This window comes from Balearica regulorum, chromosome 16, assembly GCF_011004875.1.
Source record: "Balearica regulorum gibbericeps isolate bBalReg1 chromosome 16, bBalReg1.pri, whole genome shotgun sequence".
Lineage (NCBI taxonomy): Eukaryota > Metazoa > Chordata > Aves > Gruiformes > Gruidae > Balearica > Balearica regulorum.
In genome coordinates this window covers 4,233,352-4,255,845 of record NC_046199.1, presented here as the reverse complement: position 1 = coordinate 4,255,845, position 22,494 = coordinate 4,233,352, and the positions used below count along the sequence as shown (strand labels likewise).

Genomic DNA, 22,494 nt, shown 5'->3' with positions numbered 1-22,494 from the left:
CAGCAGGGCAGGTGGGTGCGATGCAGCGAGAATCGGGTTGCTGGTCTCTCCCCGTCTCAGCTTTGGGGTTCCTGGGTCCATCTTGGCTCCCTAAGAGCAGCTCCTTAAGGAGCATTCAGGGTACAGGGTGGAGAAACTGATTTTTTCCCTTTTGTGAGGGAAAAAAGTAAATCCTCAGTGCTGGTGTGAAATGAAAAAATGGCATAGAAAAGGAGGTGTCTGAATTACAAGGAGAGAAATACCAATTATATTAAAATAGGGGTAAAATCAGGAAGGCTTTATCAGGGCCATTCACTGACAAAACTTGCAGCTACAGGCTGTATATGAAAAGGCTTGGATTTGAATCCACAGAAACATTTTGGTTATAATAATCCTGCAGTATTTAGGCAAAACTCCTCTGGGGTCCAGTGGGAGCCTTGCTCGGGGCCCGGAGGATTTACCTTATCGGTCTTTTGAAAACGTTAAAGAGTTTAAAAGCACCGGCTGACATATCCCGAGGAAAAGGATGTGCGGCGGCAATGCCGATGCCTGCGTGTCACGGCGAGAGCCAGCACGCTGCGTCCCCGCAGAGGCACCGGGATCTTCTCCTCATCCTTTCCCACTGTACAGCAAGAGGAAAGGGATGAAAGCAAGTACCTCTAAAGTTTCTCTCTCCACACTGTCAGCTTCTTTTTTTTTTTTCTCTCCTTCCTTCTTTATTTCCTTTGCGCTTGGCTGGGCTGTAAAGTTCTTTTTGTTCCTGGCTGCCCTCTGCCCTCGATGCTCAGCGAGGGTGTGAAATGGCCAGCGCAGGGTCACCGGAGGAGCTTTCCTGGGATGCACCGCGCTTTGTTAGCGGTGGCCCTGCCACGTGTCCCTCCCCGAAGGCTGCGGTGCTTGCTGCGAGCTGCACGGGCACTGATGTCACCCGGGGGGTGAAGCTTTTCTACAGCACTGGGTACCGAAATGTCCCCACGTGGCTGCATTCTGCTAAGGAGACAACGAGCCGTACTGGCACCTCGAGGTCTCCAGCACATTGCAATGGGATTCAGGCACCCGGGGACTTTTAAATACCTTTTAGTGCTGCAAAACATGGTCACTGGGGACAGCGGTCACTGCCCCCATCCCGGGTCGGTGTGGGACGGCAGGCTTTGCTTCTGTGCCGCTCCGTGCCAGGGCTCTTTGCCCCAGGGGCTGCTGCAGTGCAGAGCTGCCCCGTGCCCTGGGCTGCGGTGGGGGATGCTCCCCGGGCACCACGCCGGCAGGAGAATGGAGACTTTAAAGAAGATGTTCATTAACCTATTTCTGTTTTCTTGCTGCTGGAGTTATTTTTAGGCCCCATCTCTTGCCTGCATGACCTGAGTTTTACCACTCGAGGCAATTGGATTGATGAAAACTGTAAGGTTGTTGAAACCCAAAATTAAATGGAGTGAGGAGAACTGTTGAAAAGCAGCAGTCTCTGATTTTCAAGATCTCCACTTTCCAATATGTGATGGGGAGAAGGGCTGGGCCAGCGTGCCATGACCCTGCGGGTGCGTGGGCTGTGCTGGCTCCTCACCGAAGCACATCTGGAGAAAATACTGAAGAAAAAAGGGCAACCTGATGTAGAAGGAGGAGCTCAAGTGAGGAGCTGTTGGGGACTTGTTGGAAAATCAACAATGAGATGTACACATCAGGCAGCTCGAAACACTGGGGTAGGCCAGACGCCATGAAGGACATTCTTGCTGCCGCATGTGCCAGCAGCTTCAAGGGAAGGATGGCAGAAAAATGGTGATGGTTGATAAGAGGGAGATTCTTCATGTGCTCAGACAACACTCGGACTATGTTCTGAAGGGTAAACCTCTGTAACCCATACAACACTTTTTCTCTTGTGCTTCAGGTGGCCGTGGCTCTTCTCACCATTGCTCGGAACATCTGATCAGCTTGAGCCCTGCACCACTGAAACCTCAGGGACAATTTGCAGCAGCGTCTTCCAGAGGTTAATGATACGTTATGGGAAAGTGGTCAGTTTTAAAGTCCCCACTGTCTGATTTCACTCTGTTTCCTCTTCTAGTTGTGCTGCTGCAAAAAAACAGCCACCGGCCACTCATTGCAACAGTGTCTGGCTTTCACCTGATTATTAACTTTTTTTCTTTTTTTTTTCTGTTTTGAGGTTCTTTTCACTTCCTGGTAATTGGTGCTGGGTTGCTGGGGGGAAACCATCAGTGTGACTGGGGAGATTTAAAGGGTCGGTAACAGAAGGGATGTTATCAGAGTCTGGTACTTTAGAAGACTATGGTAATCCAAAGCTGATTATAGCTGGGCTGGTGCAAGGGGAAATTCAGGACATATTGGACACTGACACTTTCCAGCAGCATCAAGCAGCGTGGGGCCATCTGTGTGTGTCGGGGGCCGGGAGGGCTCTCCTCCGTGTTTGCACAGAGGGGAACAAATAGTGACCCTTTCCCTTTGGGATCACGGTGGCTGGTCTCCTTTGGGAAAGGAGGTGGGGGAAAAAAGGGGGTGGAAAAAGAAAAGAGGAGGTGGAAAGTACGGTACCCGCTCACTGGGCTGGTGGTGGGTACGTGGCTGTAAGGGTGAACGTGCCTGTAGCCAGCCCTCGTGTTCCCCTGCCGTGACAAAGTCCCCGTCCGGGGCTGCTCCCTGCAGGTACCTTCCTGAACGGGCAGATTTATTCCCTTGGGCTTGGCTGTGCTTTTGTGTTGCCCCTGATGAGTAATGCAGGCTGTGCAAATCGAGCACATAAATTCCAGGCGTCAGAGGGCACGATAATGTATTCCTGCCTGGGCAGAGAGGCGTCTCTCACTTCTGTCGTGCTTTATTAACAAATACTGGGGATTTGATCACCTTCAGTCCCATAAATAAATGCCATGGGGAGTTGCATTGGTGCTGTCCTTGGAAGAGGGTTTTGGGTCAGCCCTGAGGTCACTGGGCAGGAGAGGGCTGTGACTGTGGGATGCTTTTTGTTTGTGGGGCAGCCATTCGCACAGGAAAGCAAAGCCCCGTGCTCGACCCCATGCCGTGGTCTGACCACGTGAAGATGCTGTGGTCCAGTTTGACCATGGCAAACAGGACGAGCTGAGTGCGGAGATGGGTAACTTTTCCCGTGGGTGCCCATGGGGTGCTTTCCTCCATGGTGGGAGGCTTTCTCAATGCTCTGTGCTGGCTGCTGCGCCTGCACGGGGGAGAAAGCGCAACACGTGAGCCTTTGTGGGAGGTTACAAGCTCTGTGAATTGCGATGTGGCTTCTTCCCTTTACGCTGGGAGGGAATGGCTCTGTGCTGGCGGGGGCTGCAGCAGAGGACAGCTAATCGGTGCTGCTGGTGCTTTTATGAGCAGAAAAAGGGCTTGCAGGTTGCACGTGCTGCCCCGGGGTTACTGCCACGACGAGGGGGCTGTATCATGGGAAAGGCAGTGATGGGGCTGGCGTGTAACGGGGGATGTAAAAGAGCAAAGATCCCTGAGCCGCTCCTATCCCAGCCTGTGCTTATCTAGCTGGTTTTTGGGGTGTTTATTGTAGCTCTGCTCAGCTCCCACTCAAGCACCCGTGTGATGGGGTGTCCCCCCACCTTGGTGCTGGCTGTGGCACTGGGCTTTGGTGGCACCATGGGATTGTGTCCGAGGCTGCGCTCAGGCTGCCCCAGATCGAACGATGCTATCGATTGCCGCTTTGATTCCCGCTGCTTTATTTACTTGCTCAGTAATAATTTGTTTAATAAACCCTGCTATGGTGATTACTAAGTCCCCAAACCTTTTGATTTCCAATGGCATTCCCAGCCTCAAAATCACCAGAGTTTCTGCATTTCCCTTGAGGGACGGCCTAGGGTTTATATTGCGTGATTTGGGGTTACGTAGGCTGATCCATTGCTGCTTCATCGATAGGTACCAGTAGATGAAGCTAGTGGATGCAATTTTGTCGTGGGATGTTTGGGTTGTTGGAAGAGCTCGGTGGCATTGGTGTGTGTGAGGAAACACACTCCATCCTGGGAAACCTTCGCCTGCAAACCCCAGGGGGAGAAAAGCAGCAGCAATCCCCAGCAGCCCTAATACCCTAAATGAGAGCACAGGCATAAAAATTCAGCAAAAAAGGTGATGCCCTCATGTGGGCGTGAGTCTTACCAGCCCGCTGCTCGTGTAAACACCGTTTGATTTATGCAGCAATGTTCCACGGTGAGGAAGGCATCATCCTTCTCATTGGTCCAGCACCCAGCACAGCGGGGCCCTGGTGTGGGCAAGCGGGCAACAGAAATATGAACTAATATTAGCAAAAGGAAGCAAAAGTGGAGCTTGCCAGATGCAGCCACGCTGGAGGTTGTCAGGAAATGACAACGCTGCGTGCAAGTTCTGTGTAAGATTAGAAAGTGTTTGGAAATTGTCCCCCTGAGTCTTTAACCAGGAATGGACAGTATGCAAATATAGTTAGTTAATCGTTGCAAAATAGGACAGGGTTTCCAGGGATAGAAGGCAATTCTATTCTTTCATTATGCAGGCTCCTCACTCTTAAATATGTTGAAGAGAAATTTGTAATTTTTTGAAAAAGGAAGCGAACAAAAGTGAACAGAAAGGTTTCTACAGTGGAGATGGTTTCGCAGGCCCTCACTGCTCCCGGTGGGATGGGGGCAGGGACCGTGGGGCCGTGCCAGGGGCTCCTTTGGGCTTGATGACGGCACAGGGTTTGGTCCCAGTTGTGGAGCTGGTGTCACCTTTCCCGGCTGCAGCTGGTTTGGGTGTGAGCTTTGTCCCGACCCGACCTACAGACCGGCTGTAAGCCCCAGGGGTGGCTGCAGCCATCTCGGGGGGCATTGCTGGGCTGGGGGAGCCAGTTTGGTCCCAAGAGTAGACCTGTCGCACTGAAATAAGGGCACCAGGTGTAAAGGTGTGAGGGCACGAGGCAGGAGCCGACAGTGCCCATGGGGCAGGGTGGTATGGGCAGATACACCCCCAGCCTGGACGCCACCGATGGGAAAGATGTGATATTTGCTCATCTCTCCTTTTCTCATTTGATATTTTTCATGAACCTGCCATCAGTGAAAAAATAATGTTCCTGTTTAGCTGTTACAGTCTAATTTGGGATGAAAATGGAACGCTGAAATATTCCTCTGGCCTGAGGCGGTGTTTGGCCAGCTCTATTAATACAGCTGCACGCATATTAATAGCCAGGCTGCCTGCGAGCGGGGAGCGCGTTCGGCTACGCCTTGGTCCCACTCTCGGAGGTGCAGGGCCACGGCCGCCCGTGCTGCCGTGCTGCCGGGATGACCGCGGGTGCTGCCTGCTCCCCAGGGCTGCCGGGCTGCAGCGTGCATCCCTGCCCGTGTGCCCCACGGGGCAGCGGCCAGCGGGGCCGGTGGCTCTGCATCGCTGGGGCAGCATCCCCTCTTGGGTCACCCTCCCCGACACGCTGGGGCCACACGGCCTCCGGGCACGGGGTGAACCCTGGGCTGCGGGTGCTTTGGGTGCTTTCGGCTGGTTTGGGTGCTTTCGGCTGGTTTGCTGCCTCTGGATGGCACTGACACAACGTGCACAGTTCGGGAGGAGGACAGCTTCTGAATTATATATTTTCCCTCCCTTGGGTTATTTTTGTTTTGGAATCCTGTAATAATGGATGTTCAGTTTTGGCAGCGAGGTGCTGATTACAGAAATAATTGATGCCATTGAGAGAAAAGAGCCTGCTCACGCCAGGCTCTTCCCCGCTCTCCATCTGCGGGAGCCGGGGCATGGTGGGCGCCCGTCCCCTGGGTGTGAGCTGAGTGGTGACACCAGGACAGGAGGGTGCTGGCCTGTGGGCTGGGGGAAACTCTCCTGGACGCCCTCTTCCTTCTCCATGTCCTCGTGCCGATGTGAAATCCCCAGCATGGGAAGGCGGTAGCACAGCATGCACCCGGGCAGGGTCCTTGGCTTTGAGAGGCATCCCTTGTTCTGCTCTTGGTTATCCCTAGTAACAGCTTTGTTCTCTGAATCCCATTTTATGCTTATTTCCACATCGCCTGAGTCAGGCAGCAAGAATCTGCCTTAAACCCTGGAGCAACGTGAGATCTGTGGAGCTCAGGGATACAGCACAGACCAAAGACGTGAGGAGAGGGAAAATTCCCGTTCCTGCTTGGCCTGCTGTGAAGGGTAAAATGCTCCGGCTTGGGTGGGAAGGGGGATTGCAAATGATGCCTGGTCCCTGCACATCCCTGTCCCATCCCGTCCCTGCAGCATCCATGCCCCCAGCACCCTCCTCCTTCCCTGCGAGGAGCAGGATGCGCTTTTTCCACCATGGGGTTAGATGCTGGGGAAGATTATTGTATAAAGAGACCCAGATCTATGGGGTGCCACAGGGATTTCAGCACCTGACGGCTATCAGAAAGGAGGGTCGTGGCTGCAAAGCCGGAGCCCAGCAGGGTTGGCCAGAGCCCCTCCATGGAGCAGGAGGGTCTCAGCCCCTTGATGCCTCCCTCCAGCCAGGGGGAATTACTTATCTGATGGAAGATAAAGCCCCCAAGGTCACCCAGGCTGAAAGGCTGCTTATGCTGCCTCCTAGGAAATAATCAGAACATTTTTGACAGTGTTTTGCCTGATCTCGTGGATAATAAAGTGCAGAGAGGGAGTGCAGGGATGGGGCTGCTCAGGGCCAGCACGTTGCAATGGAGCATCTGGGATCCTGTGGGGGTAAGGAAGGGTTAATGATGTGGCTTAATGATGTGTTAATTATGTGGCCTGCCCCACAATATTCATTTGCAGGTATTTGAAGACCAGTGTGACTGCCTACTGTGCGTGCTGGGCAGCTTGAAGGAGGGTATTTTATATATATTTGTCTGCATATGAGTATATATTTGTTCATATTTCTCAATATTCTGCCATAAGCTGCCTAAAGGACAGCGTGGCATTATTTAAGCTTTATTTAGAGGACAAGTCAGGAGAGATTTCTGGGAAATTTGGGCTATTCCCCATGCAGCGAGGGAGGGGAATACTTAATTCCCTCCTTTCCAGCACAAATTAGCAAGTACGTGTTGCCTGAGCAGGAGGGAATACAGTTTGGTTGGGAAACTTGTATAATGCAGGAGGCAGCTCTTCTCCCAGGGACTGCCGTCCTCGCCATCCTGATTTCTCGGAGGCGGATGTGTCACTGTGTCGGCTCTCTCTCTGGGGTGTGCCCCGAAGCAGCTTCCCAACACACCGGGGGAAAAAGCAAATTTAAACCTGTGGCCGCGCTCGCGGTCGGTGTTGTGTCGGGAGGACTCCCCAGCGTGAGCAGCAGCAGTGGGTGCTTAAAAATCACTAGAGGAGGCTTAAAAACTACACGTGGCTTCCCTTCACTTGGAAACGGGTTGTTACCAAACCCATGGGGGGAAGACCTGTGAAAGTTATGTGCAAGAGTCCTGAGTTTTTAACCCCATCCCATGTATTTTGGGAAGGTCTGATTCTCAACTCCTAGATTTGGCCTTATTGCTTCCAGCAAGAAAGAAATGCACGTTTTCAAGAAGATTTTTTGGGAAGGGTCATAACGTCATTGAAAGTGAGGTGGATGTTTGGTTTGGATGAGGGCCCATAAATTGTCTAGGGGAGAAGCACATCTACTGGGAACTATGAATGTGGGTAAAACATTCACACTGTCTTCTATTTGCAGAGTTACCAATGCTTCCAGAAATGCTGCTTTTAGGACTTGCAGTATGCCTTTAACTCTTCCTTCAGCAGATGTTTCTGGTTTTTATTCTTATTTGCTAAATAGTTGGCATGCTCGGGAAGCTCAAAGGAAAGGGGTGGGCTTGCTGCATCTCCTGGTGCAGGCATATGGAGCTCAGGTCCCTGTTCTGCTCCTGGTAAGACCTCGTTTGCTCTCCTGACTTCCAGCTCTGATTTTTTTCAAGGCTTTTCTCCTTCCTGGAGAAAAACACATGGATGTGAGGTTTCAGGAGAAAAAGCCCTCAGGTTTTCGTTTTTCCTTGCCCCCTCAAACGGTGAGTGTCCTCTGGGTGGTCCTACCACTCCCTTGACATGACAGCAGCTGCTTAGTTACTTGCAGGACAGGGCATGAGAAGTGCCCTTAAATATTGGTTGGAAGCAACCAGGGGTCTATGGTTAGCTCTTAATTCTGCACAACCAAGGGCTCCACAAAACAGCAGAAGTAGGGGGGGTCGCCAACCTGCCCAAATATCAGGCAGTTTTCGGGGCAGGATGGCAGTGGCAGAGCTTTGCATTCCTACACATCCACTGGGGAGGAGGGAGCAAGGTCTGGTGCCCTGGACTCACACAGAGAAAACAAATCCTTCAGCCAGAGAGAGATAAAGATGAGGAAAATCAATTCAGAGCATTTATAATGAATAGTAAATAAGCAAACATGGGCTAGCTGTCTACACAGGTATATAGCTTCATCAAGAGACGCCGGTGACATCCTGATAATGACTTGCATTTAATAACAGGATTTAACGTCCCCATAAAGGGAGCAGGCAGTCATCTGTTGTCAGAACCGCAAGACAGAGTTTTCTTGCATTACACTTCCACAAACTGCCTGTGAAATAAGGGCAGGTGGTGGTGGAGCACGATGCCGTCCCTTCCCGCTTCCCGGCTGGAGCAGGACCCACCACTGCAGATGTGCGGACGCCAAGCAGCGGCTTTGCCTGGCTGCAGTGGGTGTCGGGGGACCCCCGTCCCCATCTGACCCATCGTGGGGAGTTGCCCTGCCCCACAAGTAGTGTGCTGGCTGGTGTGGCGGGGGCTGTGGCTCCGTGGCAGGGTCTGGCTGTGGAGCAGAGCCTCTCTGGGGCCGGACTCTGCATCCTCAAGGTCATGGTGCTGCTCTCGGACCCGTTCCCAGGCTGTCCAGCCAAAAACCCCCAGTGTGGCCAAAGCTGACGCTGGCTCCGGGCTTAGCTCATCAGTGCAGGCCGTCCGCCGTAATTCCAGACTTTCCCACCCCGTTACAGCCCCACCGCGCCCCAGGATGCTATCGCAGGTGGCTCCGCTTCCCTGGAAACTCTGCGTGCTCTGGAAGCGCAGACATCCTCTGGGAGCTCGGCGGCGGACAGGCTGTGCGGGGGGGGCAGCAGCTCTCCCCCCTCCTCCCTGATTTCCCGCTCAGCAGCCGGCGGGCTCCCGGGGCGGCGGGGAGGAGAGCCGCACGCCAGGCGAGTGCGCGCTGCAAGGCCGTTCGCAGGCTGTATCAAAGGGGTCTGTTGATAGCGTGGTAACCACAGGGGTGAAACTTGATTAGCTGGGGTTGTGATCAATAATTAATGATGGTTATTTATTATTTGTTAAGTGCCAACACTGTTCGCTTCCAAATCCCCCAATGGATATATAGCCTTGTTCGGTGTCCCTGAGTTGCATTTTTATACTGCTCATAGGTCACAAAAGATTTCTCAGAAAGAATATTTTAGAAAAGTGTAATCCTTTGTAAAGAAAGAACCAAAACATCCCACTGCTGTAAAATTTGCTGTAGCCGGGGAGAAAAATTCTCTTCTTTTTCCTAGCGGTTTGATTACAGGACAGCTCTCAGCCAGCTCAGGATGGCATGGTCTGCGGGTCAGAAGTCGGTACAGGACTAGTGCGGGGTCATTTCCGCAGCCCCTCTGCTTCACGTGAAGCTGGAGCTGTGCTGAGTGCATCAGAGCAAAGAGGAGTGAGATGTAGTGCAGCCAGATTTTACAATATTTGAATAATTCAGTTGGCTGGGTCATGGGCAGAACGTACCGACTGTGGTACCTCTGAAGTTGTGTCAATGCCTGAGGGCTGCGATCCATCCCAGGGCAAAGTGCAGGAAGGTCCTTGGCTTCCCTTTGGCTGCGCAGAGGGATGCTGGCACTCGCGGTCCCCAGCGCTTGCCGTGGGTGTGGGCAGGGGGGGAGAGGTGCCACCGAGGTGGTTGTAGCTCCAGAAGAGAGGGGTCTGTGCCTGGAGTGCGACTCTGAACGATGGCAAGGGGTTAAACAAGAAGAGAGGGCAACATGATGGGATGGAGAGACTGGTCGGTGGTGACAGCACGACAAAAATATTTGAACATTCAGGAATTGAAGTAGATACAATCATTTGGAACCCTGTCTGAAAACCGGCTTCCTCTGGGCACCCTGCACTGGTGGGAACAGCTAACAGTGGGCAGGGAGGGAGCTGCGGTCTGTCTGCCCACCTCTGCCCTCGCCAAGCGGGGTGCTGCTCCCTGTGCTGCTCATGGGGACGACCTCCCCCGTGCTCAGCACCATCACCTCCCTCCTCAAGCATCTGGTGAAAGCAACGCTGCTTTATTTCAAAGGGGAAAGAAACACAACCAGGATTTGAGAAGAGCCCGCCAGTAGTTATTTAAGTCTTTATAGCCCCTTCCCAGAGGTCCCTCGGCTGCCCTGGGACACGACGACTTGCTGTTAGCAGGAGGGACAGGGATGCGCCTGCGGGGACCGGGGACCTGAGGCTGGGGGACCTTGCCATGGGGACCTTGCCACCTCTGCTGCTTGAACATACTCGCTCGGGTTTTATTTTAATGAACTTAGCAGCTTTTTAAAGTTAATTATATTTCTCGCTGTGTTGCTCCAGGAGGTTAGAGATGCTCTTCTAATTTCTGACCTAGATGTAACTCCAGCTGAACCCCCCCGGTGAGCAAAGCCTTGTCCCCCCCGACACCCACGGGAGCTCCCTGCATGATCTGCAGGGCAGGGGGTCTCCCTGCAGAGCCCGTCCGCACTCGCTGCAGTGAGTATACCCACACACGTGTATATATGTGTGTGTATGTGTGTGTGTATATATATATATACACATGGGTTACCAGGGTTAAAACCTGCTGCCGAGGCTGCTCTCCCCAGAGCACTGTCCAGGCTCGCTGCCGCCGTCCCCTCGCAGCAGCCCGTCTGCTCTGTGGCTGCCTCATAAATCCCTCCCGTTCCTAATGCCCCCATTAATTCTGCCGTGCTTTGGCTCGCATCCTTTCGCTCCGGCTTCACGGTGTTGGCTGAAACTGGCAAGCGCACGAGTACAGACAGCGCCTGATGGATGTAACCGCGCGGCTTCAGAACAAATGTGCGTTGGGTGTCAGCGTTATTTGTTGCTGTCTGATGGCAACAAATCAAATTTTTAAGCAAACTCTAGATACTATACAGCCCTATTGTTATCTTGCTGGTCCTGGTGACTTGGAGAAATCACTTAAGCCTTGTGCTTGTGGTTTGTACTTATTTTTTTTTCCAGAAACCTTTGTTACCATCCTATCCCAGCCTTGTGTCACACGCGGTGGTGGAGTTAATCTCCTCTTGCTATAGAGAGAGAAGTTGGGATGCACGGAGCATTATTTTGTATGGCAACACTCTCTACTTATCCCTGTTTTGATGCAACAAGAAAGGGAACGAAGGGTTAATGAACCCTCCCGGGAGAGATTAGTCTGGAATTTTTCAGGCTTCCTTAGTCCCACAACATTTATTAAAGACTCTTTTTTTTTTTTGTTTTATTGTTGTAATGCTCCATTCAAAGAAATCCCTCCTTGAGAATTCTTTCAATTTGGTCGCTAGCACAGAAATAAACAGGCTTATCTGAGATCTTTTAATATAATATTCAGGGCTTTTAATAAATATGAGTTTCATCAGTGCCTTTTTTTTCTGTTTTGTTTTTTTTTTTTTTTTTTTACTGGCAAGATAATTTAATATTAACACATCACACCTTATCACCCAATAACACTTAGTCCCTGTAATCTTATGACAGGCTAATTTCTGTAGCAACATCCCCTGTGTCAAATCTGCTCCATTCCATTACTACCCTGGCTGCTCATGGAGCCTGGGTTGGTAATGAATATTCTGGCTTCTAAGCTTTTATCTAAGGATTATGAAATGAATTTGGAGTTTAGCTTGAGGGAGTTACAGCTTCATTTTGCCTAGTGGAGTTTGCTCATATCGTCGGAATAAATCGTAGGGGGTTTTTTATGCTAAAAATGTAAGATGAAGAACCAAAAATATATATGTGCAAAATCCCCAGGATGGGCTGGGGTATTACGTGCAGGATTTGAGAAAAAGGGTTAATTGAAAAGAGAGATGGGGAGAAGCCGGTGCCTGGCTCCCGGGGCAGAGCCGCAGCGTTGTGCCTCTCGCAGCTCGCACCGTCTCTCCCGTGGGCAGCGTTGGTAGATATTAGCTGGTGGTTTGAGTTGGGGGAAGGAGAGGGTTGGTCCTCGCTCTTCTAGGTGGGTTGTCTGCCACGGTGGTGGGGACCCCGTGAGCCCCGTCCCGTCCCTGCTGCACGGCGGGTCAGTGCCTCTCCCCTCCTGCCTTTCTCAACTGCGACACTAACAGCTTTCACTTAATTTAATGTGTGCAGCTCAGAAGGCTGAAGATGAGGTGAGCTCATTTGGCATAATTATCGGATGTGTCAGGAATGTGAAATCTGAGGCAGTGTAACTGTCCTGGAGCCATCACACCTCCGACAGCCTGTCGGCTGTTGATGCTGCAAGGATGGGAAATGCACCTGCTTCCTCAAGCAGAAAATAGACTGTTAAAAAAAAAAAAATATTGGTGAAGGCTAATCTGCTATCGCGTTTTTTACGTTTAGCATATGCTTCCCATCCCTGCTGCGCTGCCCCTTCCCCGCATCCCCTCCCTCGGCTCTCGTGAGCCCCTCGGAGCGGTGCCAGGGTGGGTGATGCCAGGGCAGGACACGGCGATGGCAGGGTGCGAAACGGGGACGCGCTGGAAAGGGAACTCTCTCCCACGTATCCGGCTGAACGCAGCTCCGATCACACGCCTGTAGCGGAGGTGTGGGTGCTCTTGCTGATGTGCAAAACTCTTCCTGGGGTGGAAGAGAGGGTAAAGCAACGTGCTGCACGTGGGCTGTGTGCTCAGGGCAGGGACTGGGGCATCCTCAGGTGTCCTCGTCCCCTCCTGCCCGTCAAGGGCAGCTGAGAGCTGGCTGTTCAGGGGAAACTCCAGCCACTACTCCACGGTGGTTGTACAAAGCAGCACAGGGCAGAAATGTGGCTATTGTGAGCAGAGGTGGGTGCCTGTCTAATTTCTGCCTGGATTGCTCTGTTAGTCCTCATTTCATCATTTGAAAATCCCATCCATCACCATCCTGACTCCCATCCTCTCAGGAAGTAAGTCTCCCATCCCTGCTTCCCTGGCACATGCTTTGGAGTGCACAGACACGTCCTTAGCCCAGGCCCCAGGCAGGACAGGCTGAGCGGTGCCGTTTCAAAGCTTTGGAGCAGACTTTTCCAAGCTGGCAGATGTACTTTTCCTATTTTTCCCATGCAAACGATGAGTGCACCCTTGTGGCACATCCCAATCCAGGCGCTCCTGGCCGAGGGCACCCATACTCTCACACCAGCTGGCACACGTGGGTACCTGTGTGTGCCAGCTGGTGTGCAAACCCTGGCACTGACGGGTTCCCCTTTGCCCACGTGCCTCCGAGCCCATGGCTGCCTGCGGGGGGACAAAGGGCTGAAAGGTCCCAAACGGTGCCCAGGAGCATCCGCTGGCTCCTGCGAGCACAAGGAGCTGCTCCGGGGAGGGACCGGTTCTCTGACGGAGATGCTGCCAGTAAGGAAGTAAATAGATGGTGCTTGGATGCCCATATCAGACAGCAGTGGGTTTCGGCTGGGGTGTTGTGCCTGCTCTGGTTTACACCTGAGAAGCGGGATGGAGTTACCTGGCTCTGTCCTGCCCATCCACACCGCAGAGTGCCAAAACGCACCTGCTGCCACCTCTCCCTTCCGCAGTGAACACCGAATAATAAATTTGACAAAAAATAATTACCTTGCCATAAATTGGGTATTAGCATATGAATTAGAGTTTAACATATGAAAGGGCTTTTGATGCTGCATAAAATTAATATAGAAAATGACCGTAACAGAATAACAAATAACACTTTAAACGTCAGCTCCATAGAGCCCGGCCGACAGCACGATGGTGGCATGAGGATGCCTGAGCTGGGCTGGGAGGGGAGGCTGGGGGCGGGGGGCATCGCCTCTGACCCTCTAGAGCAGGCTGGCCCCAGTATTCGTGCTGCACCGTGCCCCCAAGCCTTGGGGCTGTCTCTGCCCTGTTATGCTGGGGCTGAGGCAATTCGTGCAGGTGATCCTCCCCGCCTCAGTTGCATTCTGGCATTTGCTTCCTATTTATTTGGGCAAGTGATGGTTTATTTTTGGTCCATGGCTTTTGTCCAGGGTGATTGTTTTGTTACTGAGTTTTAAATATCCTGGCCAGGCTGGCTTTCAGCTGCATCGTTAATATATCCAGGACAGAGAGGATTTAAGACAGCTGTTGAGGAATGTTGTGATATTGTTAAAAACAATCTGTGGATATAAATTATTGGCAGGCAAAAAGTTTTCTAGGACAGAGTTAAGCTGGTAACGACAGACCATTTGTTTTCTGAAGGGGGGAGGGAAGAAAACTAAGCTCTTATTAAAATGTGAAAGGTATGAACACGATTAAACGTGGTTTGGATAACAGCAGCTCATGGTGCTGAGCTGCCATGTGGGCTCTGTGCATGTTTTTAGATTGACCCAACTGCAAAAACCAAGGTATTGGCTTCCCTGAAGTTTAAAATCAACATGCTTTACCTTGTATTTGGATCAAGAGCACTCAACTGACGAATAGCAGCGCACTGAAATGCCATAACGTGTTTGCATGTCATCAGGCATCCACCCAATGCAGAAGGTCTTGGAAAATAGGAGTTGGACAGCTTGAACATTTTTTTCCCATCAAATAACTGGAAAAACCCCTGGTGGGTACGCAGCCCACCTCTGCGGCGAGCAGCGCGGGTGCTGGTATGCGGCAGCGTCTGTCAGCTGCTGTTGCGTTCCCTACGGGCAGATTTTCTTTGCAACAGGAACAGTGTCTACGTGTGTGGGGGACACCATGGCTTGTGTGGTTTGTGCTGGAGAGCAGGAGGATCTCTAGCCAGCAGCCACGATATAGATGTAGAAATTGGAGATACCGATATTTTCCTGCACCGCTGGCAGAGGAACAGGGCTGGGTTTGTGCCCTGTGCACGGAGCGGGTGGCCCTGAGGCTGGACGTTGTGCTCGTGCTTTCATCCCGACTTTTGAACTGCCTGTGCAGCTCCTGTAATTGCAGGCAAGCAGCACCAGCCTGGGCTTTGTGTCCTGCCTAAATATTGCAGGCAGCCTGCGGGTAGTGTGGGCAGAAAGACTTATGACTAAGCGTGCAGGAGAGACAAAGCTGGGGAGGGCTGCAGGGGTCTTGGAGAACAGGGCTAGGGTTCAAAACGACGGTGGGAGAGTTAGCTGCATCTGGGGATGCATGGCTAGAGGATTTTCTCCCTTGACCACCGCTGTTTCCCAGAGCCAGCTGGTGTGCGGCAGATGCCGTGTCCCTGGTTTCAGTGACAAATCTTTTAGGAGAGCATCATGCAGGTGGGGGTGCACAGCAGAGAGGAGTGCAGAGTCCCCCAAACCCAACCCTTTGCCTGCAGAACTTTGCTTCCTTGCTGTAATTCTGCAACACGTGATCGAGCTCTCCACAATTTTTGTTTCTGTTCCAAATTCCCTGAGAGGCCCCCCAGACATTTACTATTTCCAGGGAAATCCCTGTGTTTCCTAATCCCTGCAAGGTTCTCCGCCGCATTTTCACCTCCCTGGCAGTGTCTGTGGATGGCACTGCCCCGTTAGCAGCACTGCCCGTGGAGTCTCAGTAGGTGTCTATCTCTTGCCAGCTCTGGGTGCTCTGTCTTTGCCATGTGCAAAGCCCTCCATGCTGGCCTGGGTCTGGTCCAGATGACAAGTCCATGGCTTCATGGCTGTCCCCTTTCTTTCTGTTTGGTTTTTGGGTTTTTTGAGGTTTTTTTTCTTTCTTTTTTTTTTGTCTGTGAGCAGAGAACCTTTAGCTTGTAGGTATGCCTAAGATTGTAACATAATTATACCTTCACAGCTGCTGTCTGTAAATGCTCTTGCCATGAGTGCCAATTAAAATAAATGCAGATTATTGGGAACTTAAAGGACAAACAAATCACTTTTTGTCTAAATATCGGGCTGGGTGGCGGGGCCATTAAGGCGTTTTGCGTTAGTGCTTGCATTTATGACCTATATCAGTTCCTTTTAGCAGGGAAAGGACCTCGTTACTGGAGCAGGCAGGCAGTCGTGGCACAGGGTTTTGCTGGGCTGGCTTCTGCAGCCAAGGGGGATTGAGGGATGTTTTTTTCTGCCCTGACCAGTGAGCTTTCTTTAGATGGAGGAGCAGAGAGGGATGCCTGCTCTGACGGCTCAGCAAGCAACCACTAATCTAAAGAGCTTGCTCTAAATTCACGGCCAGGCAGAGCAAGCCAAATAGAGACAACCGCGGTTTGGCCTGAGGGTTAACTACCTGCTGCTGAAATACTAATTGCAGTGAATTGTGTCCATCAATTATAGCAAAGCGGGTTTGCTTCCTGTGAGGATGCAGGGGGAGGGCGAGGGAGGGAGAAGCCCCGATCCTCTCAAACAAGCAGAGAGATGGGAGGGTTCTGGAGATGGGTAATGAGTGGGACGTGAGCATCCCTCGCCAGCCCATAACTAACACAGCCTCAATCATCCACAGGACCCCTTTGTCTCGGGTGTTCGTGCTCTGGTTCAAACTCGCGGGTCCCTAGTTGGTCCCTGGCTGCCTGCTGTTGGGAAGGGCTGAGGTGTCCATGGCCATCACGGGTTGATGTCCTGGGGTTTTCTGTAACCGCCTTGGCCACCATGGAAATCACCATTGTTTGGGTCCCTCGGAGCCTTTTTCAGGGTCTGGATTTCCAGTGAGACCCCATGTCCTGCTGGAGCTGTGGTGGGATCATCCAACAGGCTGGGTTAAAACTTCCCTTTCCTTCCTTCAGGCAACTATTTTAATTGCAATACTATGACACTACTAATAAAAAGAGGGATTTCACACTCTCACCAGATTTGGGAATCTATTGTTTAGGCTGTTTACCTCCCTTTTTGTTCTGAAGAATGATTAATTGTCTCCTTGGACAAGGTTGTCCTCTAAATTATACTAAATTGGTGGTAATTTATGTAATATTTCTCATTTCATACAGTAGTGATTTGTTATTTACAGATCCTCCTGCCAAAGACTGCTTTCGGTGACGCTCAGCTCTGTAGCAGTCCTGGAGGGACCAGAGCAACCCCAGAGCCATGGCTCTGCACCCCGAGGTGGCCGGGCTCTCAGGACCTGACCTCCGCTGTCTCCTTGTTGCTCCCCAGCATGTTCAGCTCCCCAGCAGGTCTAGGGGAGCTTCTGCTTCTGGCATCTCCAGTTTATTTGCAAGGAAGAAGGAGCAGGTATCTGTTACAACTTAGCTTCCTTTTCCTACGTGCCTGCCCTATTTTCCTAAACTCCTAAGTTGCCCGTAGTGGAGTTACCAAAGCACTGTGTAAGCGCTGTGTGAAGTGTCACATCTCTGCGATACCTCTTGGTACCACTTGGTTTAAACACTGCAGCAATGAATTTTTTCAGACTTTTTAACTGACCTCCTGCTTGACTTCATGGATGTGTTGGGTGAAAGATAAAAAAAAAAGATAAAAAAAAAATAACTAAAATTTTGTCCAAAGAAGAGCAACGAAGTGGTGAAGGGTCTGGAGCACAAGTCTGGTGAGGAGCGGCTGAGGGAACTGGGGTTGGTTAGTCTGGAGAACAGGAGGCTGAGGGGAGACCTGATCACTCTCTGCAACTACCTGAAAGGAGGTTGTGGCCAGGTGGGGATTGGTCTCTTCTCCCAAGTAACAAGTGATAGGACAAGAGGAAATGGCCTCAAGTTGTGCCAGGGGAGGTTTAGATTGGGTATTAGGAAAAATTTCTTCACCAAAAAGGTTGTCAAGCGTTGGAACAGGCTGCCCAGGGAAGTGGTGGAGTCACCATCCCTGGAGGTATTTAAAAGCCGTGTAGATGTGGTGCTTGGGGACATGGTTTAGTGGTGGGCTTGGCGGTGTTAAGTTAATGGTTGGACTTGATGATCTTGAAGGCCTTTTCCAACCTAAATGATTCTATGACTTTATAAAGTGACACCTAGAAGTCTCTAGCTCAGTCTCCTGCTCGAAGAAGGACTGTCACCACCACTAGATCTGGTCAGATGTGGCTTTGTGTGGCCACGTCCTGGAAACCTCCAAGCGTGGAGACTTTGCCACCGGTGGTGACCTATCCCAGAGCTACACCAGTCTCCCAGGGGACCTTTTTTCCCCATTATCTAGCCCAACATTATAGTATATGTATCAATATTTACAGTTTGCCACTACAGTGAAGAATCATCTTTGAAACGGCCCTTTGCATAGCTCTAGGCAACTTCAGGAGCAAGAAGACCCATGCATGGCACATCTGTGCAGGATGGAGAGCCCAGGAATTGGGAACCCCCCCCAGCACCCTCGGACGAGAGTGCAGCCAGCGCTGTGCTGGGGGATGAGGATGAGGTCTCTCCCCCTTACCACCCTGGCAGGTTTCTCTCTCATGGGAATGAGAGGCAGAGCCTTGGAGTAGTGTGTGCCTTCAGCACCGACCCGTGCCTTTTCCCTACTTGCCTTTTTTCTTTTTTCAGCTCTTGGCTGAAGCTTCAGGTTATTATTGTAAATTTATCTCAGTTGTATGTCTTCCCTCTGAAAACAAAAGAAGCCATTGTTTTATTTTTCACCTTCTCAGACGACTTTTTTTTTTTTTTTTGGTATAAGTTTTACTTCCATCTTGTTAAAAGAGAACTGAAATTTTAAATGTCCTTGTTGAGTCTGTTCAGTTTGGGGGTGACTGTCTTTTTGATATTATAATGCCAGCATTATTTTTTTTTTAGTTTGAGTTTTTCTTTTTCTTGCCCGTAAGTGAAGCTGGATATTCTGGTACGGAAGAATTCAGAATGTAGTTTTTCTTGATTAGCCACAGGGGCATCTCTCTAGGCAAAAATCTTTCCGTTTGGGAAGAAGGGAGTGGTGCAGGTGACCTAAAGAAAAATACTAGGGCAACAACCAAATTTTTCCATAGATAAACATGCCCCAGTCCTGCTCACTCTTATAGTTCTGATCTTAAAGCTGGGATTCACAGAGCATCACACTCATCTGATATAACCCTTCGCAGTGTGAAGAAGGAGCGTTGGCTGTGTTGCCGACAGCCTCCCTAGCAGAGGCCAGTAGCATTTTGGCATGTGTTTTTACAGAAACGCCTACATAAAGCCCCCAAGGGCTTAAGTTAGGCTTAGAGCAGAAGGAAAAGGATATTTGCTGCCTTTTTTTAGTTTTGATGTTTGGCCAAATGTTCCCTGTGGAGGATATAGGATGTTCTTTCTCCTTTGCTGCTTTGCCATTAAGGGTTTTGTCTTCAGTTCAGGCTTACTCATCTAAAAGAACAAGGTAAGTATTTTTGGCCAAATGCAGGCGTTAGATTAAACCAATGTTGCAATTAAAAGAAAAATACTTATCCTCTGCAAAAATTCTCAATACTCTGCAAATGTGTGTCTTGTGAATGCATTGCAGAACCTCGTGTTCACGGGACACAAATAAGCATATGAACCGTCTGACTTGGTCCGTGCGGGAGTTTCCCAGAAACTTCCTTATCCGATGGCAGAGGGGTTGTTTTCTCTTCTTTGGTAGAGGGTTTGTCTGTGTTTCATGGTCCTCCCTGGGCTGGGCAGGGACTCACGGATGAGTGGTGGAGTCGTGCTGACCGTGTCAGGCATGCAGGTGTGGTTGCGTGCGAAGAGATAGAATTAGCTGGAGTTTTAGGTAATTCCAAAACTTTTAGGGGTTTCCATTTACTATCTCTTGTTCTCTTTTTAAGTTATAGGTCACCTGCAAGACCTAAGGTGAGGCAAGCACTAGTGCACCAGGGTTCTGGAGCTCCTGGGTAACAACACAACCTGTTCCTAAACACACCCTTGCCCTGCCCCATGCCATCAAACCACACCACGTTCTCCTCTCCAGTCCACCAGCTCATTATTGCCCCTTGTTAAACACATGGAAATGTTAAACACATGGAAGGAGCTTTGCCATGAGCCTTTAGACATTGAGGGGCAGGTATTGGGTCTCCATGTGCTGTAGGCACCAGCTCATCTCTGATGAGGAGGTATTGGTGAAGTGGGGGGGCCTCGCTCCTGCAGATGCAGCCACCCTCCGCCCCTGCCAAAGGCGATCTCCAGCTTAGACTCCAGGATGAAGCTGCTCTGCTATATTTTTCTTTTTTTCCCCTTGTCGTTGGAGGCATTTCTGCATTTGGGGAGTGTCACGGGCTGTCCGGCTTTGTCACTTCAAAGCCTGTCGCCCTTAATGGCATTTCTCTCCAGCCCGCTCCCGCCTGCCTCTCCCATCACGGTGTGTGTCCCCCTCCCCACACCCACCGCCTTAATTCTTCATGGACAAAAGCTGACTTTAGCACAAGTCTCCTTTGATCAAAGGGAGCCTTATCCAGTCCCAGAGACAAGCGCATCCCTGGGAGATGGCAGAAATTAGGTCAGCTCCACGGTGCTCGGTGTCGGACGGACAGGGCTGCCCCCCACCTCCCCTGCCAGCACCGGGCTGCCAGCCACCCTCCTCCTGCCTTCGGGCAGCCCCCGAGCAAGGCTCTGCTTGGAGGCACCCAGGGACCCCCAGCCCTCCTGGCAGGGTGAGCAGCCTGTTCTCGACCCCTCAGCCTCCCCTTGCTGCCTCCTGCATCCTCCAGGCACGGAGCCCGGCCGGCAGCTTTGCCCCTTCTGTCTCGGGGTGAACCGTCTTCATTCAGGGTGATGTGACCTCTGCAATGCTGTCAGGATGGGGTTCGTCAGGCTGGCAGCAAAGATCACGCTGGGCTGGAGGAGGCACGTTAAAAACTGAATTAATCCCCTTGCCACTCCTGCCAGCAGAGCCCAACTATGCCACTGCAACGCAGTCATCTACGTGATGGGACCAAATCTCACTGGGAATGGGATGCAAAATGCACCACTCCTGGGACAGGAGTCACCTCGCATCTTTGAGGTGACTTTGCTTTTTTGGGTGCCCGGTAGCCTGGGTGCCCAGCAAGCCAGCAGGGAGCGCGGGAGGGAAGGGAGGGACCTGCGGCTCAGCTCGATGGACAGGATGGCACCACAGCCCCGCAGCAGCATTCGGCTCAGCCCCCTGACCTTCTGTGCAGCTCATTAACAACAAACGCTGAAGCGAAGGAGGGCAGAGCCATTATAGAGCAATTTATATGTAAATGCCTAAAGTACCAAATAAAAGCAAGCCCACTGGCATTCATTAGAAAAAAAACATTACTGAATTTTCTTGTATGTGTCTTTGTTTGGTTCTTTTTTTTTTTTTTTTTTTTCATCTTGGCAAGACAAAGCACAGTGTCAAACTACCAGTTTGGCTTCTTGATTCTCCAGCTGCATCCTTGCTGCATCCAAGCACAGGTTAGGGTCAGGTTTTCCCCTGCCCGGGTGAGGTGGGGAGCGAGACAGGGAGGCTCTGGCCTCTGAGGTCCCCAGTGACCCCTGGAGAGGGACATCCCACCTCCACTGCCCACCTGGGACACCAAGAGAAGTCCTCAGTGAGGGGCTTTGCTGTCCCCACACGACCACTGGAGCCCAAGGTGTTCCCCATAGCCTATGCCACGGCATGCAGACCTCGCTTCCCCTTGGACAAACGATCCAAAAACTTCAGCCTGGAGGGATTTCCAACCAAAGTGAGTTTACCTTTAAGTAAAATCTGAATTTTCTCTGCTGTGAGGTTTTAGGTCTCAGCTGAAGGGCTGCTTCTGCCAACAGCAATAGAAACAAGGTAAAACACATGTATAAATTCTTAATCAAACCGTTACCTATAATGGCCCCAAGTAGTACAGCTGGTGGCACTGCTCCTGGAAAGAATGTGTTGGTGTCTGCATATTTGAGGAACACGCTGACTTTCCTTTCCTAGTGCTGTATTGTCTCTTGTCAAGCTGAGACTGCACACAGGTGAGTTTGGGGGTCCTGGGCCCCAGGTGAAGGCCTGGGGAGTGCCTTGCTTGTGTCGCAAGCCTGCATGTAGTTTGATTTGAGGCAGAAAAGCTCAGCAAAGAATATTTCTGCACTTGAATGCAAAGTGGAAGAGCTGCCTACAGTGAAAGTTACACCCCTAAGTAGGTCTTTTTGCACCAGCAGTCTGTCAAAATCCCAGATCCTTCTCCCACCCCAGCATCCTTCCATCCTGGCTCCTTTGCAAAGCTGCCTGAGTCTGTGAAACCCCTCCCTGCTTCAGCTCCGCACCCATTGACAGCAACCATAGGTGTTTTTATGGGCATTTGATCCAGCAGCGGAGGCACAGGGAGGCTTTTTGGCTTCCCACCGCTGATCTGGAGCAGGCTGTTTGTGCAGCAATGCTTGTGCACCTCCTGGGCCATCTGCAGTGTGGTACCTGGGTTCGATGGTACCACCCACAGACGGCTGCCTATGTGTTTGTGGGGTAACACCACCACTACCCTGTGGCTGGCTTTCTGGGTAACCTTATGCAAGTGAAGGTAAATACAAGATGTACCCCATTGACATAAAGATGGGATCGGTGTCTTTGCCAGGTGGTAGCTCAAACACATTTTTACGACACCTCTTGACATACAGTGTCTGGAGATTTCCAAGACAGACTTTCAGCAGCTGTGCAAGGGAAAGCTATTCAAATGGGAGAGAGGG

General features: G+C 51.2%; 1 long non-coding RNA gene across 1 annotated transcript; it reads left to right on the top strand.

Moving 5' to 3' along the window:
* The first annotated feature begins 25 nt into the window (after positions 1-25).
* On the top strand, positions 26-21,079 carry LOC142604141 (uncharacterized). The gene is made up of 3 exons (XR_012838038.1): positions 26-1,982; positions 16,962-17,185; positions 19,659-21,079. It is a non-coding gene; the product is annotated as an uncharacterized LOC142604141 (long non-coding RNA).
* The last annotated feature ends 1,415 nt before the right edge of the window (positions 21,080-22,494 follow it).